Raw genomic sequence first — 13,479 nt, 5'->3', positions numbered from 1 at the left:
CTTGCTCTCCTCCAGGGAAACCCAGAAACTCTGGGTACCTTTAGAATCCCTAGGATGTTGGAAAAAAAGGAAGCAAATTTGGCGTGGATAGCTTATGTGGACAAAAAGTTATGAAGGCCTAAGCGCGAACTACCCCAAATAGCCAAAAATGGGCTCAGCACTTGGGGAGGGGGGGGACCCAGCAGCTAAGAGGTTAACAAAGCTGAAGTAAAACCCCGGCATACCTACCTGCAACGTAACACCCCTCCCGTATATTTAACTGCAATGTAATGATCCTTGAAGTAACATCTGTGAATGCTAACATACTGTTATGATTGTATGGCAGAGAAAGCTCAAACCATATGGCAGCAAGTGTGTAGCGGTGTCTCTGCATGCGTGTTGGAGAAAATATGTTTTTATGTATGCAGAATGGATGCCTACCTGTTTTGAGATTGTTAGTGGATTTTGGCATTCGAAGAGCCCAGACATGATAGGTTGAGAGCATGTGGCGGGTGGAGGAGGGCAGAGCACAGTTTTTCGTCATCTACTGCATGGGTTCACACAAGTGTTTGCCCAAGAACACAATATATGTTTTCTTTGGGGTGACTGAGGCCAGCATTGATATGCAGGTATGAGGCTTTTGTAAGGCAGGCTAAGAAGTGTGTGGGTGCCAAACATGTATATGATGTGTACTTTGAGCCAATAGGTGGATTTTGGGGATTTGATTGTGCTACCCTTCTACCCATAGTTTCTATAAGATAGTTAAATAAAACAAGACATTGAGCTTATCCAGTAATCTATGATATGCAGCATCAGAGTACCCCTTCATACGCCTCTACTGTTTCATGGAGTAATCCTTCTCTGCTTGTTATTGAGCCTTTGGAGAGACAAGTTGTCAGACACTGTTTGGGAGGGGTGGGCATGAGCAAGCAGGAGTTATTGTGCCACAGCCATTGGGACTGAGGTTATTTGTCCCAGGTCCTCTCTTACTTTGGTTCTGCAAAGTGGGCCAAGTGCAACCCCTTCAGCACTTGAGAGCAGGTGGTAGGAATGACAAGCAATGACAGGCAGCTTCTTAAGGAGTAGCACAGGGTTGCATCAAGCTCGGAACTGATCAGTCACCAACTACTGCAGTAACCTATTGTCCAATTCAGTGCTTGTCTTTTGTAAATAAAAAACTGCACACTAAAAATTACAGGTGCTGCTTCACTGGAGCAGCATTGGTGTATACTGGATGTAAGGTCTACCTACCATCTCTGCTTCCCTTTAATGTATGGCCTAATGTGGTAGGTTTCAGGCACAGGTGCTACCACCCTTTGGTGATCAGAGTTGTGCACTTGCAGCTTTTAGTTCCAAGGGACTTCTCATCACAAGCGAACTCTTTCAGTACTCTGCTGGCCGTGGTCAGACTTCCAGCACACATCTGGAACTTCTTCTTTCCTCAGAGAAGAAGACGTAAGACGTACTGGTTGTGAGTGTGGCAACACTCTAGTTCTGGCCCAGTTTGTAGCAGTCATAGGGGCCACCATGCTGGTCTGGCTATCGGCAGGGCCCAGAGTCTTGGAAGTTTCCAATGTTTTTTGGCCCTCTTCTGGGCACAGTGGTGAGTTGGATGGGGGTCAAAGTCATGGGTGCCAGCGTCGGTCCTCTATAGGGCAGCAGGCCACTCTGACAACACACTCTATGATGCCAATCTGCTTCAAGCACAATGTTCAATTTGCAGTGGCGTGATCCACTTTGGTCACCTTTCAGGGCAGTGCTGTGGCTTTTGCCACTGCAGATGGGAGAAATGGTGCACCGATCTGGGAGTATGCCGGTCGCTCTCCTTCAAGTCTCTCTGGAAAGACGGGCTCGTGCTCTGGGGTGAGCTCCAGGACAGGGAAACAGCTCTTCCTTCTAGGTCATATTCCAGCTAATGTGCCTTTACCTCTGGGAAGCTCCTGTCGGATTCAGCAGACATGGAATGTGTATTCACTGTCTGCATCTTCAGAACCGTTTTGGGTTGGTCTCTTTTGAAGTATACTTTCTAGGCTGTTTCCCATACTATGGGCCTGATTTAGAGTTTGGCGGATAGGTTACTCTGTCCCAAATATGATGTATATCCTGTCGGCCATATTATGATCCCATTATATCCTCGGAGAATCATAATACGGCAAATGGGATATCTGTCACGTTTGTGATGGAGTAACCCATCCTCCAAACTCTAAATCAGGCCCTAAGCCTTTGTGTAGTATGATGCTCCTCACAGCAGGGTTGTCTCCAGGTTGGAGCATCCACAAAAGAAGGACAAAGAGGTGTGAGCATTCTGGCCCTGGCTATCGATAGCCACAAGTAACATTGACTGGGAAGAGAGAAAGAGAGCTGGCCTCCTCTAAGGGACCCTTAACATTGAACAGCAGAGACAGTAATCCCACCCATCACTCCCAAGTGGCTGAGCTCAGGAAGATTAATCAGCAGTTCTATGTAAGCAAAAGGACCTAATTGAATTTCTAAAAATAAGCCATGGAGCCTTTTTCCACACTCTCACGTCTAGTTCTCCTCCCTCCAGCTTCAGGAATGTCAGCAATATACTTCAGCTGTTTGGAAAACAACCTATCCTCCACCTGCTGGTGACCATCCTGTGTGCTCCTGGCTATTGACTATTAAACATATTGCTCTGCTCCTATTTTTTGCAGGCGTAGGAAGGAGTTAGATTCAGGATAAACATTATTAGTGAGCGAAATAAGAAAACTGAATTGGAGGCTAACACATTCGACTTTCCACATGGGAAGATCTTGCTGAGTTTCATAGTCCCATCACTAAAATGTGATAAAGTGGGAAAGTTATGGACCTTAAAACGCACTCCTGTGCTGCAGAAGTGGTACTCCTACACCACCAAATTGTTTGATGCGTCTTATTCCTTTGTGGCCTTATCTGCCATTACACTAAAACGAGAAGACATGAAGAGCTGGTGAAGTGTCCATATTTAATTGCGCACTCCCTAGCTTCGGGCAGTGTAATCACTGTGCAATCTCTTTAAGTGTTCTCCAACAACCCTTTTAATTATTTTCAAACATCCTTTGGTGTTTAGTGTAGAGTAAAATAACGGTTAGAAAATTGTATTTTGGTTAATTTACAGAGGTTTCATTATTGGAATATTTAAATTCCATCTGTTAAAATTGCATCCCAACATACATCTGTTGTTATTCAATGCATTTCATGCATTCACAAGTACTTACTCATGAACAAATGTAGGTACAGAGACATTTCTGGAAAAAAAAGTCAAAACAAAATTGCCTTAAGTAATAAATTGGATTCTTGGTTGTTCATTTCTTGAAAAACTAATGTATATTGTTGTCATGGAGGCGCCTTGTTGAACAGAGAGTTATGCTTCAGTGATACCCTTAGATCTAATACTGTTAGTGGCTTCTTACATTTATTTAAGCTTTGTGAGCAGTTTATGTGCTCTGAAACTTACTAGTGCATAAATATTAGTAATAAAATTATTTATAATAGATTAAAAAGTCAGTTCACAATTGCACATAAATGAGTCATTCTAGTTCTAAAGTTGAGTTAGTAGGATTGTGTGCTATTGGGGTGAATTAATATACCTTCCTACATCTTAAAATGTGATGTTGCGCTTACATTAGAACATTATATATATCCTGTCACAGTTGTTTATGATTCATTCACCTATCCATCTTGCATGTTAAAGATGCGTAAAGTGCCTAATTTTAGCATATCGCATTTAGAACAAACTTATTTTAATGACCCTCCATGACCGCTTAAAATGCAAGTGTATGAGCTTTGTCCTATACTTAGAGAAAGACTCCAATCTATGTGATGACATCTGTCATGTCACAGTAGTCTTCTCTTCTAACCTGCCTGTCCTATTGATTGTTATTCAAAATGCAGCATTTTAATGTCCCATTAAACCCCTCTCAAAGTCCTTTCTCTATACCTATTCTTATACATTGTTCAAATATAGTTTTGAAAAAAGACAATGTAGTAATTTTCACACTTCTAAGATGGGGTGTTGTTCGAGGTCTCAAACTCAACATACCAATTCAATGACTTAACGCTCATAAAATTTATCAGAATGTCCTTTGTGAATTTTAGTTTGAACACCTTGTTGAAATGGCACTGGCAGAAAGACTATCTGTAGGTACCAATAGACTGATTGATCAGACTGTTTTGTCTGAAATCATCTCAAAATCCTCCGAGGCTCTGAGAGCAAGAGAGGGTGGTGGTGGGGGGGGGGGGGTAGGGGGGGGGGCAGCGTACTGTTTGAAATTTAGATTGAGTGTCTTGCACGATTGGGATGAGGACAGAAGCTAATGTTTCTCATGACCTTAACCAGTTGATGGCGACAGATCGCCTCTAGGAGTGCTTTGCCCCACTTAAGCAATACCTGTCTAACTTTCCAGAAAAAGTATTTTGAGAAGTGATTAACAGGGATAACAAAGGACTGGAGCTGCATGGCTCTAAGTCAGAGTTGTAGAAAACCTCTCAGCAGACTGACTGCTAACCAGAAGGAAATTCCAGTAGCACACAGGGAAAAAGGTAATTGGCTTCCAAGTCAGAATGAAAAAGGGACGATTGGAAGGTTTTTCCAAAACCTAAGTGATTACTTGTTATAGGCGTCACAAGAAAAGGCAGCACATAAGAAACTGTTAAGTGAAAGACCCTGTGCTGACTTCAGCTCTTATAGCTAATGTGTTGATTTTCTCTGGGCCTTGAAGAAAACTTTGGAATTTGTCCCCTTAGAGCCAAGGAAGACCATTGTGCAAGCATCCACATGGACTATGCCAATATCCTCTGTCTTGGTCTACCCTCCCACCTGCCTAACCAACTGCAAACAGTACAGACTGCAGCTGCCCGACTAATTCTGGATCTTCCCAAAACTCAATTGGCAAGTCTCCTACTGAGAAAGCTGCATTGGCTTCCCATTAGAAAATGCATTATTTTTTAAAGCCTTAATTATCTCTTTTTGTGCCTTTCATCGCATGTCCACCAATTACATCTAAATTAGGCTACATTACTGCCAGCCTGGGCGCGTCTTAAGATTGGAACACGTACTACTGTTAAATGCCGGTGATTCTGCCTATGTACTAGGGGCAGCCTCTCTATTTCGGTTCTGGCTGCCAAGGCATGGAACTTTTTTTTTTTTTGCTTTGCGGTGCCTTGAAAATGAGAAACGGAGAGTTTGGTTAGATCTCAGCTGGAGACCTGACTCTTTGACCTGAACTAATCTCTTACTTTGGCTGTGGTTCCTGTCTTCTGTCTGAGTGGTGGGACTGCTTAGGCAGCTATGCGCTGTATAAATGTTTTGACTGATTGATTGATTGACTGTATATTTGGGAATCCAGGAGTTTTGTGACACTCAACTTAGTAAAAAGAAAATGACTCTGAGTCTGTTGAGCACATCCATCCCAATGCTTTTGGGTTTCTGTTGGAAGACAATGTCAATTAAAAGAAGTTTCCTGCCCTGAGGGATACAGCAGAAGTATCTAAATTCTGAGGAAAATCTCCTTGGTGCACTTGGCCCAGACTTGGTAGCCTGTGGGGATGACATGGAATACTCAATTGCCAACGTAAAGGTAGAAATCAATTAAAAGTTACCCAACATGCAGGTTGTCTTTTGGGCAATCATTTGATTAGCATTTGTTTAGTACCAGGACAAGAAACATACATGGCTTGGACCACATCAGCTGTGCTGACCAGAGCACCAACTACATGTCAGTCTCTGGGGCCATCCCAGATTTGGAAGGACCAGAGATATGTTGTGAGCGGATCATTGCAGACTCTGTGCAGGCAGAATGTGGCGTCATTGACCCTGCTCCAGAGGGAGTAGATTATGAGACATCATCCACCCCATAGCCCTCCCCTCCTCGCCCAATGCAGCTCAGGGCTGGAGTTTGGGTGACTGCCAGAGATGTAGTGTCTTCTAGCTGCAGAAGGATCTACCCAGGAGTAGTTCCACAAAACACAGGTTGAATGCCCTTCGCTTCTGTGACTTCAAAAGGAAGCCAGGAACAAGTCAGTGTGGGAATGATTGGAAGGCATTATGTTGGCGTGGAGGATAAGCTGCCATAAAGTGAGCAAATGAATCCTGCACCAGGATAAGAGGCTTCTGATTGTCCTAGTGCACATGAATGTCCCATTACTGGCACACACAGTCCACTTAGCAGGGCACAAGCATAAAAAAGACTCAGGCTAGGTTAGAGTCTTTGTTCTACTGATAATGGATATTGCAGAGACACAAAGAGGTTTGCAGAACCTGTCCTACCTGCCAATTAGGTGCTAAGTCAGACGGCAAGCCCAAGACATCAATAATGCCACTGTCAGTAGTAGGTGTTCCGTTTGAGCCAGTGGGAATTGATATTGCTGGTCCATTTGACCCCTCAAGCCCCCTTCTTAGCAGTGGGCTACACATATATCTTGGTTGTGCTGGATCATGCCACTAGGTATCCACAGGTTGTAACTCTAAGAAGCACAACTGTAAAGATTGTAACTAGGCCACTGACATGGATCTTTTTTAGGGTTTGATTTCTTAAGGCATTACGGTATTAATATCTGACCACTGAAACAACTATATTTCCTCTTAAATGAGAGAGATGTGGGAACACAGTGGTATGACCTACCACTTCTCCAGGGCATACCACCTGAAAACAAATGGGTTAGTAAAAAAGGTTTAACAAGAACTTTAAGAGCATGATGGGAACTCTGCTGGAGAACCTTAGGAGAAAGTAAGATCTTCTCCTGCCATGTCTCTTATTCATCTACCGATAATGGTGTTGGTTTCAGTCAAATTAAGCACCAGGCAAAGCACTCTGTGCATTGCCCGGTGCTTAATTTGAGCCAGTTGTTTCTGGTGCTCAGCACCATACTGTCAACACTGGCGCCTGCAACAATCTTCCACATGGTGGAGCTATCTATCGGTCTAATTTAGAGATGAACACAACAACAGTTGTTTTTAATTCAAAACAGATTGAAACTGACAATACCTGCCGTCTAAGCCATTCTTATAGCTTTAGGGGCCTGGAATAGTCTGAATTGTCACACTTATGGGAGTGTGATGATTAGTTGTTGTGTAGATACCATAATTTGCAGCGCTGCAGTGGTCTCCTGATTAGGGGCCCTGGTACTTTATTTCATCACTTTAACAAGTTAAGCACTGGTGTTCCCACTCACATTTATCAGAGGAGGGTTGGAAAGAACTCCTGAATCTCCTCAGAAGGATGTGGTGGTCTGGGTGCCAACTTCATGAAGTGATTGCGCAAATATTTGAGTCAGGTGAAGAAAACCTCCGGGCAAGGCAAAAGCTGATGGATTAGAGGAATGATCGGATTGAGATGCTGATTGGGTACTGGAAGGCTTTGAGGCTGAACTTCATTTGTCAAGAGCTACTTTGTGTGGCCCAGACACAGGTGCTACATTGGAGCCAAATAGAGTATTCTGTGTAAACTGGCTTGAGCCATATGTCTGGAGAGATTTTGCAACAGACATCCTGGCAATGAGAGGAGGTTGAGGAAGCCAGTGAATCACTCCCTGCCATATTTCATGTGATAAGAAAAATTAATCTGTACAAGGAGTGCAACCTGCCCCAGAACCAATGCCTGAACAGCAAACAGAATGTAGAGATGGGCAGAGATGTTTTTCCCCATATATTTTTTTCTGCTCCACGGTGGCTACCCATATGTGTGCATGATATAGATACAGGGGATAAATTCCCAGTGAAAGACAAGGTTTACAGGATGTTGGACATAGTCCAGAAATATTTAAAAGTAGAGGGTGGTAAGATTTTGGTCTTGGATGTGTCTTAGCATTCTCATAGGCTTTGAGTCTGTCCAATAGTATTGGGTCCAAAGCAAAGATTCATAAATCAGTGCTTTTATGGAGATATTAGGCTCTCACAGAGGTGACCAAGACTGATGCACACCACCTGATTCCCAGAGCTGAAGAGCTAGACAACTGCCTGGTTGCTACGTGCTTCCTGAGTACCTTTGATATGTCTTGTAGCTATTGGCATATTTCATTAGCACCTAGTGCCATTTCAGAGATATTGTACTAGTTCAGTTAGTCATGTGTATTGGGCTCAAGAATGCTCCTTCCATGTTTTGGTGCTGGGTCAACTAGGTTCTCTCATGGCTAGAGAGTTCCTGGTGGCTTACCTGGTCAACTCTGTCATCTTTATCAAGTTGTGGGAAGACTGCCTGATGCACTTCGAACAGATCGTGGTCAAGATACAGGAAGCAAAACTGACAATCGGGGCAACCAAGTGCTACTTAAAGCAGCCTTGTGTTGTCTACCTTGAGCCTCAGAGGCGAACGGGAATATCCACCCTTTGGATGCCATGATCATGTCCGTGTTGTAGTGGGAGGTTCCCACCAACCAGACTCTAGCGAGGGCCTTTTTAGAATCATTGGGTATTACAGGAACTTTGCGGGCAACTAATGAGACCTTAGTTGCACCCCTGACAGCCTTGACATCCAAGAAGCAAACTAAGAAAGTGATTTGGAGGGCAGAATGCGTTTGAGGACCTGAAGCCAGCACTACGTCATACACCTCCTGACTATGGTCAGACTTTATTGTACAGACCGACTCCTTTGATACAGGAGTTGAAGTGTTACTGGCTGAGCTTGATGTCCAGGATAGAGAGCATCCAGTGGCCTTTGTCAGCTGTAGTCTGCTTCTTAGGGAACTGAACTTGGTGGCCGTTGAAAAAGAATGTTTTGTGAGAGCCATGAGGAGGTTTTGATATTACTTCATTTGTATGAAGTTTGTTGTCCTGTCAAATCACAAGCCTCTCAAGTGGTTGTTTGTAACGAAGGGTGAGAATCTCAAGTTGCTGAGATGGTGAAAATGCAAATGGATATTTCCACTGGATTTGTCCATCCTGCGACTGAACCTCTCAAATACTGGAGTAAAGTTTCAGGTGGGAGGGACATCTGTTGGGATGGGTTGGCCTCCTGCATGGTAAACGTGCATGTACCCATGCCCTAGTGCCTGGCTACATATCAGACTGGTATTGTGGCTTTTATTTTGCCTCTTCCTTCCCACTAATCTAGCATCTGCACTGAGACATACCCATGCCCCGGGAAATCCGAGGCCCAGGACTTGTTCCATGACTTGGAGGCTTGCACCAAGCATTGGACTGGTGTCTTTGCCCTGAATGCATCACATAAAGTGGTGGTGGCAGCACACTATGTTATGTCATTCACATGTGTGCCCACAGCATTTCCTCTGTGTTTAGGAGACTGCTCCTACTGCCCCTTATCGTGCACAGTTCTGCTGTTATTTGAAGCCCAGAACTGTGCACTGACATTCCACTTGCATATCGAGTCTGTGTATGTGCAGCGATTGTAGAGTAAAGTTATGGTAATTGTGAGGCAGACACAAGTCTGTCAGGTAGACTTGAGACTTGCCAAGTAACCACAAGGGGTAACAGAAATTAAACTGAGAGTTGCACAGATTTCCAGGTAGAGTATTCAACATCATCTGAACCTGTGCCTAATTGATGCTTATCCCTGTAGTGTGTTGGGGGATCTAGTCATGGGATTCTGACCATAGATGGCAGAGAGGATACTTGGAAGATGAGTGTCCAGCACCTGACGGATAAACTTGTCTAGGATTACATCTCTGTATTCCATTCTTATTGATCTGTGCAGTGTTTAGATCAAAGTGCTTTCTTTTACATAAAAGATAGGCACTGTGCTAAAAATGCTTTGTTGAGCTTGTCGGTTGACTGAGTTCTGACGTCTTGTCCTGCAAACTATCTCTCAGAGAAGCCTGTAACTGCTCTGTCCTGCAAAAGTGACCCAGTTTACAGAGCCATAATAGAACCAACTCCGTGGCACCAACGGCAAATGACCTCAACCACCACAGTTGGGGCACAGTACCTCTGGTCCGCCCTGTGGCCCTAAATGTTGTATTGAAGGAGGGTCTGTTTCTTGTAATTAATAAATGTGCCCTGATCGTATGAAGGCAAATACATACAATATATTATTGTCAGATTTCCCGGTGAAGCAGAATCTTTTCCACCTTGCATGAAAGGATACACATTTTACGTGTTTCCATTCTTATAGTATTGTCTTAGCTCCGCCGTTCTATATGGTGTATCCCATATCAGACCTGGAGCCCGACGTAAAGCATGAAAAAACTCAAGTAGCCGGACATTTGGAGATACCTTTAAAAAGACAGGCACCGCACTGATGAAATTGATGTTGTTTTTATTGTTTAAGTCACTTGATTGCACGGCACAAACACTTATATGGAAAAAACAGTATAGGGAGGAATTCAGACCGATGTGTGCTGTAAACAATTATTGATATAAAGTAAAAGAAAGAGAGATTGTAAATCATTTCAAGAAATGATCATATAGCATTTATCCCAGCAGAACCCATTGTTGCATGCCTCAGTACTGAGGAACGCAGGGTCAACTCATTGTATTTATTGAGCTCAGTAGTCAACCAATAACTCAGTAAGTGAATATAAGTAAAGGCCCAGTGAGTGTTGTACCCAGTGTTTATCGTGTTACGAAAGGAAATATTTATTACTTAACAGGGCAAAACACTACATACTGCTTGTAACAGAAATCAACTCAGTGAGTCTTGTCACTATCTAGGCTGGTGTTGATCCTTTCCCCACTCTCTCACTGTTCTCCCCTGCTGTCCAGACTATCTGCTTCCAGGTGGCCCCTTTCTTTATAGGGCAAAATGCAGTAGTAGCATGAATATAGCCCAGGTGCAGATTAGTCACCTCCAAATAACATATGTACAAGTCTCAGTTTAGTCTCTTACCACTCTTCAGTTGAATCAGTCCTCACAGGTCGGCCTTGCCTGCCTTGGCCCTTTGAGCATGCTTCTACACTCTGATGGAATGGCGGTAGGCTGGCTGGCAGCTTAATGCCTGCTGTGCCCTTCAGCGGCTGGAGCTAGAAACCGCAGTCCTGATGATATGTTTGATGCATCTTTGCAGAACATGGCCTGCAAAGGTGGTACTTTAGCCCCTTGGGCAGCAAAGACCTTGTCAAAGTATTACCATGGGGCCCAGTGGACTGTAACAGCAACACACGCACTAAGCATTACTAGAGTGAGGTGCGTACGGGATAACAATCAACCCTGTGAGGCTTCACTTGGGTTATTTGTGTAGCCCAAACCTCCTTTCATCATGAATAGACACACTCAGGAATTCACACTAGCAATATCGCATTATGATTTTATTAAAATAAAAAAAACTATTGTAGGCCATACAATATGAATAGTTGTTACTTTGGAAATTAACAAGATAGTGGTAACAATGTTTACTAAAAGACAGAACAATAAGAAATGTAGCATGATTGCAGTAATTTAGAATTATTCTACATTAGTTTCCCTTACCCTCCCTTCCCTTGGCTAACTAAGCTAACCTTATATTATGATGGCTGGGAAGCTGTAACTATCTGTAATGGTTATCGGTGGTTGTTATGCGCCAATTTCAAAGATGATTCAATAATTTAAAAAACTAAGCTAATATTATCGCTGGAATTAGCCTATTCTGTTTACTACATGGCCTTCTCTGCAGCCACATCCTCTTTTGAAACAACAGAAACTTTTTTTGTGAAGAGATAACTGGCTGCGGTGTCCTGACTAATACGCTTGTAGAACAGCAGAATGTGCCTTCCCTTGGGGCCTTCAACGGCTGCAGGTGTGTACAGCTGACCCTCTGCATCTATCATGGAGCCTCTGGAACAAAGCAGCTCTGACACTAACAGTGCATTAACACAGATTATATACTTTTGTCTGAGCATTGTTGACTCTTGTAACTATAAACAATATATGAGCCCCTTTATCCTTTCATCTGCTTATTTTCCAATAATCATCATTTTATGTATGGAAAATGACAATGAAGATGTCAGAGTCCATGAAACCTTGTTGATTATTTAAGAATAATAACTGGAACATCAAGATATCAAGTTATAATGAAAGAAACATTTAAGCAATATATTCTAGCAAGCCATATTGTCACATTACACTGAAAAAACATTTCAATGACATTGATAGCTGTGGATGTGCGTTTAAAGCTGAATACATTTGATTAAATGAACACATATTATATAAAAGGGGGATACCTAAAAGAAAAATGTATGAAGATTATCAAACACGCAGTCCAGACTGGACTGACTTAAGTGACTCTTGGCTTCGGGGTCTTTGCTCTGGGCTGTAGCCGGGCGTCCCCAGCAGCCGCGGCTCGGCATGACGCATCGGAGCAGGCCGATGCGTCATGTCCACGTCTCCCCGTTGCCGGGGCAACGCGATCCGACCGAGGCAGGGGGCAGGCCGTTGCCCGGGAAACCGGATGGGTTTCCCGGCGCGGCAGAAACAAAAGGGAGGACGGCACCGGAAGGGAAGGGGAGGAGCAGGAGAGGAGAGCCGAGGAGGAGAGACAGGAGACAGCGGAGCAGGAGAGGAGAGCCGAGGAGGAGAGACAGGAGACAGAGGAGCAGGAGAGGAGAGCCGAGGAGGAGAGACAGGAGGCAGAGGAGCAGGAGAGGAGAGCCCAGGAGAAGGAGAAGGAGCAGGAAAGGAGAGCCCAGGAGAGGAGACCGGAGGCGCAGGAGAGGAGAGCCCAGGAGAGGAGACCGGAGGAGCAGGAGAGGAGAGCCCAGGAGAGGGAGACCAAACAAAAGACGGCAGGAGAAGAGACCACAGCAGAGGAGCGCCACAACGCCAGCCACGACCCAGGAGGGTCGTGGCTCACCAAGGTACGGTCCTTGTGGACCAAAACAAAGGCCACTTCAGACTAAGGGAGGGGGAAGGGAATATAGAAGTGCAAAGGGAGGGAACCGAAAGGGGCACGATACCGAACACATATGGGCACCCCACAAAATCTATCATTAGAGAGTGAGAGCACTTATTCTCCCCCCCCCCAACTCCTCACAGACACCCCTCCTTATCGTTCCTACCCATACCCAGACAAGACTACAGTGAAAGAGTGAAATAATCCTTTTGGTAAAACCCCATACTTACCCGGGTGTTGTTTTCCTTTTGTTTTCCGGTACCCGGGAATCCACCTGAGGGGATCCGCCAGACGTCTCCCGGGAAAAGAAACATTGAAACTAAATCAACACTACAGGAACTGAACCGCAACACCGAAACCCCTAAGGAAACCCCGCCCACTTGATTACATACTTGTAGTTTTTGTCTTTATTCCACCTTAATCTTAGAATAAATTCCACCACAAACTAAAACGCATATCTCGTCGTCATTTGTATATTGTTCGATTTGTCACATGGGCCCACAGTAGTGCTGGCATTCCTCTTATGCTCTTCGTCTTTCTTCTCCTGTGGGCGCTTCGCTGACGTTGTGCTGCACCGTATTCCTTTCCTGCATATTCTTGTTTTTGTATTAAGGGTTTATAAAGCACATTTTGCTCATAGGCGTCAAAGTCCTGTCTGCAGTGTTGCCTGCTGCAGGTGTTGCAGTCTCCTTTCCTCAGCTGGTGTCTAGGTTCCTCAGGACAGGCATACTGCTCCCCCAA

The sequence above is a fragment of the Pleurodeles waltl genome, chromosome 8 (genome assembly GCF_031143425.1).
Source record: "Pleurodeles waltl isolate 20211129_DDA chromosome 8, aPleWal1.hap1.20221129, whole genome shotgun sequence".
In the NCBI taxonomy this organism is placed as follows: domain Eukaryota; kingdom Metazoa; phylum Chordata; class Amphibia; order Caudata; family Salamandridae; genus Pleurodeles; species Pleurodeles waltl.
Note: the sequence above shows the minus strand (reverse complement) of the source record.